This window comes from Lynx canadensis, chromosome D2, assembly GCF_007474595.2.
Source record: "Lynx canadensis isolate LIC74 chromosome D2, mLynCan4.pri.v2, whole genome shotgun sequence".
Lineage (NCBI taxonomy): Eukaryota > Metazoa > Chordata > Mammalia > Carnivora > Felidae > Lynx > Lynx canadensis.
The window spans coordinates 608,274-617,393 of record NC_044313.2 but is presented as its reverse complement, the minus strand read 5'-3'; the positions used below and the strand labels follow the sequence as shown (position 1 = coordinate 617,393).

The following is a 9,120-nucleotide window of genomic DNA, read 5'->3' as shown; positions in this document are numbered from 1 at the left end:
CAGTCAGCCTCTGCGGAACGAAAGGGTAGGGGGTCACAGCCTGACCGGCTGTGCAGCCCTTCAACTTGTCAGGGCCTCGGGACAGACCAGGCTGAAGGACCGGCCCAGGGGGTGGAGTCAGACCCCGGGAGCGGAGCCAGACCCCCGCGGACAGGGACTCTTCATGGGTGTCGGAGAGAGGGCAGGGCTGTGCAGAGACGCAGGAGGTCTGGCAGCGGTGGTGAACTGGACTTAGTCCACACCAGCTCACGGTGGCTCATACCGGGGGGCAGGTAACGGGGGGCATTGTGAATTTTCGGGACTTTTGTATCTCGTTTTCCCTTGGCAGCTTGCCATCGGCCTTGGTGGAAGTTCCTACGTGACAGAAATTGGCAAATCGGGACTCCCCCCCCCCCCCGCCACTGCCAGGCCAATGCCAGGGGCCGGGGTGTCCCTGGAGGGATGAGGAGGGCTTATGGCCTGGGCCCGGACTCCTCCTTCCTGTGGCCGGGACGGTGGGGTGGGGGACACTGAGCCGAGGAGGGCAGAGGGCACCAGGGCCACGCAGAACACGCTGTGTTGTTCCAGTTCAAGGTTCACTGACGACAGCGGGGATTACGTCGATTCTACCGACACCCTCGGGCTGTGCTTCGGAAAGCACTGCCACCCTCACCGGCCCCACCGTGGCACCGCCTCCCGCGGGAAGCCCTCCCTGAGCTCCCGCTGCCGGGACACCTGCTCACAAGACCCCATGAGATCAAGACCACGTGGTAACCTGCCCCACTTGTGGTCCCCAAGGGTCCTTGTCCCTGCTTCCCCAACGACCGTGGCTTCCGGATGTGCAACGCCTGTGCCCTAGATTCTCCAGCTACTTGATAAGCGTCTTTCAACAAAAGGTGAACGGAGAAACGCTCATGACAGCCCGGGAACCCGATGTGTATAATGTCGGCGTGGCCACGGTGAGCCCCGTGTGCTTGCTTATTAAGACGTACGCTGAGGAGGTAATTGTCTGCCCCACAGTTACAAATGACCATCTCTATTTCACTTCTCGCCATATAGAAAAATGGAAATGCAGCACGTGATTTAGTGAGTAGAGCTTCATAGGGCTTTCCTTTTATTTAATTGCCTGTTTTCCTTGAGCAGATCTACTATCCTGATGTTTTTGACCCCCTTCCTTTCGGACCCCTTGCAGGGTAATGAGCAATGAATGAGTGGCTTTCTCGGGGAGGACGGTGCTTCCCACCGTCGGCAGCTCTCGGACTGACGTGCTGTGAGGAACACGCCTCTATCCTGGCGCTCCCGCGGGTCGGGCTCGACGAGGAGGCGGTGAGGGGCGGGGGGAGGTCTTCTGTCCTCGGGAAGCAATAACCCCTCTTCCCAAAGCGCTCTAGGAAGTTCTCTCCCAGTGTGCTCCAGAGATCACTATCCCTTGCTATGCACTCTGGGGCCGGCTCCCTCCTCCGCAGACGCGCGGGGCCACGGCTCTGCTCTGGAGAAAGTTAAGCACTTTCAAAGCCTCTGAGTTTCCGCTCCAAAGGCTGATTACAAAAAGAACCCACACTCTCTGTATTTCATGCTCCCCATTCCGTAGTCCAGAGAGGCTTCCTCTTGTGCTAACTGGAAGCTTCCCTTTCACAGCCCCTCTCTCTGCTGGTCCCTCCACTCCGTGGCTGTGCCAGCTTATCTCCCCAAATCACATACACGTGCCTCAATCCTGCCAGGCTGTCTCCTTCCAACTGTGGACATCATTCTGCCGATCCACCGATCGATTTCCTGGGTGTTCTAAGTAATCTGACCTCGATACAGCCGCGTTTGAGAGGAGGAACACCCCAGTCCCCCTACTTCTCCGCCTTCTTAACTCCTCTCAAAAAGATGTCAATTAAGTGAGGCGAACGACCAGGTTTCTTAGTTTATTTTAGTGATGCCGCCACAGAGGTGTCCTGACTAGTCAACAGTGAATTGCTGTGGTGACTGCCAGACTGCGGACGGGCTAAGGTCCAATGAATCTGCAACTGTGAAGAAATGAGAAGCCTGTGTGCATATGTGCGTGCACTCGTGTGAGTGTGTGTGTGTGTGTGTGTGTGTGTGTGTGTGATGTGCACAGAAGGGATGTGCGTGTGTGCACGTGTGGATGGGGGTGTGTGTGCGGATGGGTGTTGCTGGGTGTGCGTGTGCGTGTGTGGATGGGATGAGCAGACAAAGACAGATGAGATGGACGGACAGACAGACAGCTGTCCCCCAGCGGTCCCGGACACTCCCCCTCTGTGGCCCCCTGACCTGCTTTGGCCAACCACGTGTGAACGGCGGCCACACGTCCTTCCGGGCACACTGGGAAGCCCCAGCTGCCACTCAGCTCCGTCGGCCTCGGCCGCGAGCCTCTGAGATTTGGGGAGTTTTGTTCACCGTATTCTAGTCCGCATTTACAAGCTCGTTATGGGAAGAACCTTCATCTCACTTCCGATCTCAGACCCGGCGGTGCTGACCGTTCGCCATGGAGTCAGACTGCCGGGGCTGAGGTCGCTCTGCCGCCTAGCTGAGCAACCCTGGGGGAGTCTCCGGCTCTCCGTGCCTCAGTTTCCACGCCTATAAAGCGGGGACGAAGCCAGCACCGCCCCAGGGGTCATGCGGGATGAGATAAGTAGCAGGTGCGGTGCCCGTGGGGAGACAAGTGCGGAGCGTGGGGGCATCACGTGACGTGTGGAAGTGACAGTGGCCTTGTACTCCGCGGGGGCTCCCGCTCGCCCGAGATGCCCTGGTCAAACCGCGCTGGGTGTCAGCACCAGCAGCACGGGAGCCGCGTGGCTTCTGCACTGTGTGCGTTTTCCCACTGCACCCGTTGAGGGTTCTAAGACCCGTTGTCCAGAGCGTTGGGGCCAGATTTTAAAGAAGTAAAAGCGACAAGCTTTATGACACAAGCCTACCCCAGGGCCTCCGATGCCACGACACGCCTACACACTGCGTGCTGTGCGCCAGAATCACCCGCGCCCAACTCCGGGGCCGCGGCTGAGCCGGGGGACAGAGACTGGCCTGGAGACGCCCCAGTCCCAAGATTCGGCCCGTGGGATGCGGTCGGGCAGCACAGGATCAGGGCAGGGACAGCCGGCGGGGGGAAGGGCGCCCGGGGTCTGGGCCAGGGCTCCTGTGAGTCATTTCCGGTCAGGGTAGAGCCACCGTCCCGGGGTCCCCGAGGGACAGCCTGCGGGCCTTCGTTTTCTGTTTAATGGGCCGTTTGTATGAATGTGTGCACAGGAGCGTCGTCAAAATTCCTGAGTTTTCTGGGATAAACTCAGCCCCCAAGGCCTGAGGGGGACGTGCGGGCAACCCTGTGCCCAGGGCACCCGGATGCCCAGACGCCCACAGCTCTCTGCCATCTGACCCCAACCTGACCCTGACGCCCACTGCTCTGTGGGCTCGTGTGGCTGTTAACGGCCCCCTGTGGCTTTTCCAGGCCTTCTCTGTCCCACCGTGTGAGAGCCCAGCTGAGCCCTGCCCGGCCGGAAGTTATCTGCCTTTAAGTGTCGGTAAAAAGAATACCAAGCACGACACCTCCAGGACCGTAAGGACTGGAAATTCAGTTCCAGTTTGTTGTTGCCAAGACATTGGATGCGTGCCACCCCGGCCCACGGCCCGCGTCCAGGGTTTTCTTTGCTGCCTGGCTCGCCCAGTGCCCAGCTCGGCCACACCATGCTGCAGACCAGGCTGTGAGGGCCCGCGGGCAGCAGACGGGATGCGCCAGCTCCTTTCCTTCCTTCGGAGGAACGACGGCTACTTGCTGGTGCCCAGGCGGCGCGTGAGGTCACGGCCCTGCTGCTGACCCCGTGGGTGCCAGGTCCTGACTTTCCCTCACTGTGCAGGGGACTGGTGCTTTCTTTTTTTTTTTAAGTTTTTTATTAATTTTGAGAGAGAGAGAGAGAGAGAGAGAGAGAGAGAGAGAATCCCAAGCAGGCTCTGCACCATCAGCGCAAAGCCTGACGCGGGGCTCGAACTCACGAACCGTGAGATCACGACCTGAGCGGAAGTAGGATGCTTACCTGACCGAGCTCCCAGGCGCCCTGGGGGACGTGTGCTTTCTGTCCCTTCCACAGGAGACAGACGTCCTCGTGAAGCCCACCCAGCACTTGCCGTCGGCTTTTCTCAGAAAGCACCTGCCCTTGCGGGCGAGGACACGGGGTCTCTGGGTCACGTGGACTCTCACAGGCCGACGTGCTCGTCCAGCAGACCACCTGTGATTTCTCTGTCACTTTGTGTTTCGCTCTCTGATTTTAAACAGCCTTATCCCCCCGGTCGTCTCTGAAAGCCACGTCCTTCCTGCTCCGACCCCTGCCCGCTGCCCCGAGGGTGAGGGCCCGTCGGGCAGGGCCGGTCACGCGTTTGCAGCAAAGCCTCAGTGTTGGAGCACGACCCACGCAGGCCAGACCGGGACGCACGCAGAGAGAGCGGCAGGTTCCGTCTGTCTCAGGAATGCCCGGAAGTCGCCCTGTTGGGCTTTCTGTGCCGAGGTTTGCTGGCTGGACGTACCGGGATTCACAGTTCTGGGCTCTGAAGTGGGACAGATTTGTCTTCATTGTTTTTTTTAAATGTATGAAAGGCACAAGACACAACCCAGCCGTACTGTGGTGGAACAGTCTTCTCCTTACGAAATCGGTTTCTAGAACGTAAGCCGTAGTTCGTCCGGCAGTCGGGGGAGAGAGTGAATAAAGGTAAATTAGCGGCAGCCCGTGACGTGTCAGCCCGATTACCGCGGGCTGTGCTCCCTGACACGACAGCTGTGGTCCCGGCAGATGGTGTGTGACTCCATTGTTGGTTAACCGGGTTATACTCTAAGTTCGTCCCACGGAGGGGCTCTCTGTTCAGGAGCTCTCGGTCCGTGTCCCAGCAGCCACCGGGGTGCAGCACAGTGAACAGGTGGGGACTCAGCATCCTGCCCTCACTCCAGGCGGGCACGGCGCCTCCAGGCCCCGCAGGGCGGGCTGCAGCCGCACGTGTGACCTGTCTCGAAACGCTGGGTAAAATGAACCCTTTCCGAATTGGGCCCCTGTTCCCCCATCCCGCTGCTGCTGCAGACATGCTTGCGTCCAGAGGCACTTCGGCCCCAGAATGTAAGGAAGTCACCCGTCTGGGGCCAGGCACCAGCGGTGAGTGAGGGGGACAGGGAGGCACAGGCACCACACGCGTGCACACAGGTGAACGCACCTGCACGCCCGTGCAGAGGTGACTCATGCACGTATCCACACACACGTGCACACAAAACACACGCAGAGAGGTGTGCACACCCTTGCTCACCCTCACACACACATCGACGGGTGCCCTCACCGCGCTCCCACCTCAACCCTGCAAATTCCTGATCTCTTCCCCGTTTCTACAATTTTCCGTTTCATGAACGTTACGTAAACGGAGTCGTATGCGTAACCTCGGGGGCCTGGCTTTGCTCACTGGGCACGATTCCCTGCAGACTCACCATGGTCGTCCCCGCAGCTCGTGTCTGCTGCCCGGCGGCTTCCCACGCTTCAGGGTGTCTCGGCTTGTCCAACACTCAGATGGTGAGAAACACCAGGCCTGTTTCCACGTTTTGGCTCCTACAGATAAAAGCGTTATAAACATCCATGAACGCGTTTTCCTGTGAGCAAAGATTTCATTCCTCTCGGATAGATGCCCAGGAGGGCAGGTGCTGGGTCGCACAGTAATTGCATGTTTAATTTCTTAGGAAACTGCCCCCTGTCTTCCAGCGGGGCCGTCCCCGATCACTTCCCACGGCCGAACGTGACGGTCCGGCTCCTTTGCTCCCCCCCCCCCCCCAGGCATTTTGTATTTCAGCCTTTCTGATAGGGTGGGGCGGTTTTAATTCTCCCTTTCCCGATGGCTGCCAACGTTGAACATCTCCTGGGCTAATCTGCTGCCTGTGTTTCCTTCTGCCGAACTGCCCCTCTGTGCGTTTGCCCATTTTATAGTTGGACCGTGTGTTCGTTTGTTGTTTGCACGAACTTTGACACGTGCTAGTCTGCTGTCAGGTGTGGGTTTGTAAACGTTCTCTCCCCGTCTGTAACGGGTGCCTCCCCCGACGGAGTCTCTCACGGAGCAGATGTCTGCGTGTGGGTGATGTCCACTGTGTCAACCACCCTTTCGTGGGACGCCCTTCCGTGTCAAGGGTGAGAGCAGTTTGCCCAGCCCTAAATATCAGCAATACCAAACATTTTCTTCTACGTGTTTTGCTAAAAGTGTTAACAGTTTTCTGCTTCACGTTTACGTCCATGATACATTTGGGCTTAACTTTCATTTAAGGTAAGAGGCTTAGGGCAAGACTCTGGGGAGCCTTGCAGGTTCCTGAGAAGGCAGAGCTGCCCCGTGGCGGGTCCCCCAGGAGTGACCCCCTCCCAGCCTCCCACCCAGAGGACCCCTTCCCGGGGGTTCGGGAGCCTCATGGCAGCTCCTTGGTGAAGTGAAGCCCACGGACAGGAGGGCTGGCTGGTGCTCCCCTCCCGGGGGTCCTCCTGCCGGCTGGGGAGGGACAGCATCCGTCACAGCGTCCCAGCCCATCCCCAGGTCAGTTGGGATCCACTTTGGGGCAGATTTTGAGGGATTAGGTTCTGCACGAAGGGGCATTGTTTCTGATGAAAAAGTTGGGACTGTGATTAATTGCACAAAGAATGGGCCGGTCCCACACCTTGGAGAGCAGGTGGGCAGACAGAGGGAGCGCCAGCCGCCCCGAACCCCGGGTGACTGGCTGTGGGAGCCCTGAGTTGCTGGGCCGATCAGCGTCCAGAGCCACCAGCTAAACACAAGTAGGAGCAGGCGGGTGATGGGTGAGTCGCCAGCGCTTCTGTGGGGAAGCATTACTCCTGAACATTCCGGATAGATCTGTCAGGGGACTGTGTGTGCAAAGGTGAAGGCCGGCATTTGACAACGTCATCCCAAGACATCACACCAGGGAGGCCCTCTGATCCCAGGAGAATGCTTGGTGCGGACGGGACCTGGGACCTGCGTGGGAGAGCCTGTGGTCGACCAGACCTAGCCGTACCTCCCCGCCCTCTGCCTTGTAGCTATGGGCAGGGGGCCCTGGGGCTCGCCAGTTCCCCGCGACGGGGTGGCGCTGAGGCTGTGTCCCCCCGTGCTGCTGTCATTGCGCAGAGGTGCTGGGTCCGGCCTCTATCGGTTGTCCTGTGCTCTGTCACGAGCAGAGCAGATGTCCCGGCAGGGACCCCAGGGCAGGAAGGGCGGGAGGAAGATTCTCCAGAAGCAGGTGACACGGCTGACGGTCCAGAACAAACAGCAGGCCACGACAAAGAATCAGATTAAATGTGACAGTAAAGAGGCCACCGTGTGCTCCGCCGGGAGAACAGGAGTCAGGGCACCGCTGGGTCGGAATTGTCAGAGGAAGCTTCAGGCACCGGCACACCCCCACCCAGGGCCTGTCCCCTGCCCTGCATGGGCCTCGTTCTTCTCTTGGGTCGTTCAAAGCGCGTGGATGGGTTTACAGTGTGCTCGGAGCTCTGCAAAAAGAACACACCCCCGGAAACTGTAACGAACCACCTAAATCCATCAGTATCGTGTAAGGGATTAGATCATACTTGGGAAAGGATTGAGGAAAGTTCATCGTGATCCAGAATCACGAAGAATCCTCTGGAAAAGGGCCAGGGTGCGCTCCCCGTCTGCCACATAATGACAAAGCTACAGGTCAGTGTCTAAGAAGGGACGGGAGGGCCTTTGATACTGAGTCGAGGGGTCTGCTGGAAATTTTTTAGTAGCTTCATCATCATCGTAGCAAGAGCTAATCTGTTGCACACACACAGAGAAAAACAGCATTTTAGCATTCCTTGAGAAAAAAAATTGACATGATTTTATAACAAGAATGAACAAATGCTCTTTGTTCCCGGGGGAGGAGCAGGGACCACGCGCCCCCCCCCCCCACCCCACCGCATGACCTGGGCACACTCAGAGCGCGGACGCACAGGCGTGCTCACAGACACAAACAAACTGCTCATGCAGTGGGAGGGACCAGACCGGTGGCATATGACAATAGTGATGGCATGTCACTTCTGGTTTATGCTACGTCAGATGGTGACGTCGGCTTTGCAAAGAGACTCCGTCCCCCTCTGACTTGGACGAAGCACGTGGACGTGCTAGGAAGCCCACAGGCGGGAATCGAGGGCCAGCGGCCAACGGCCAGCGAGAAACCGAGGCCCCGGCCCCACGACCCCTAAATTCTGCCGCCCGCCGCGTGAGCTGGAAGCTGCTCCTTCCCCGGGGGCCTCAGATGAGACCCCAGCCCTGCCCACGCCTGGCCTGCGGCCGGCACTCACACCAAGCACCGACGGGCACTGTGTGCCGGGCAAGGCGCTGGCTGGCGGGCACCGCTGGCCTCTCTGCCCAGAGAAATGGGCGGGGAGGCGAGCACGTGTGACTGTCACCTGCCGGCTGCGTGTGTCCCACCGGGCGGCCCCAGGGCCGGTCACGCTGAGGCAGTTTGGATCAGTCCACGGGGATTAATTTGGCCCGAGGCTCGCTGTTCGTCCCTGCCGAGGGCCGCCGTCGGCAAACCTTGCTGCCCCGTCCCCAGGTCAGTCTGGCTGTTTCGGGGCTCCTTCCTGGCTGCCTTGGATGCCTCCCGACGAGCACTTGGGGGGTCCTGGCCAGGTGGAGACGTGTGAGAGGGGTGACCACCCTCCTCCCGGCCCCGGCACACCTACCGGACTGCAGCCAACGAGGGCACTGGCCGGCCCCTCCCTTGCCGAGGGCCCCTGCCGTGGGCAGACCGGGCCCGAGTGGGCACGTGGGGCTGTCGGGGGCTTGCTGGATCAGGGAGGGGTGGAGGCCAGGCCCTCGCACACCTCGGACGAGCCATTACGCCGTCACCCCACTGCATTTGCTGTGCTTAGCGCACGCTTCCAGTAGCCGGCGTAGAGGAGGGGCCGGCCCGGCTCACGGAGTCCCCAGCACAGCAGGTGCGGTACGGTCACCGCCGGGAACGCTCACGAGGGACGCCGGCAGTGAGCCCGGGCAGGACCACAGCCAAGAGAGCGACCGACAGGTGGAGCCGGCCCGCCTGCTTCCACTGAGGAGGCCGCAAGTCACGGGAGCTCCCTGTGAGGCTAAGACGGCAGGGACGGCCATCCCGCTGCTTGGGGCCATCACTGACACAGTAAC

The 9,120-nt window shown here is 59.8% G+C and overlaps 1 long non-coding RNA gene across 1 annotated transcript; it reads left to right on the top strand.

Moving 5' to 3' along the window:
- The first annotated feature begins 567 nt into the window (after positions 1-567).
- Positions 568-1,872, top strand: LOC115527648. The gene is made up of 2 exons (XR_004344242.1): positions 568-1,065; positions 1,172-1,872. It is a non-coding gene; the product is annotated as an uncharacterized LOC115527648 (long non-coding RNA).
- Positions 1,873-9,120: the final 7,248 nt, after the last annotated feature.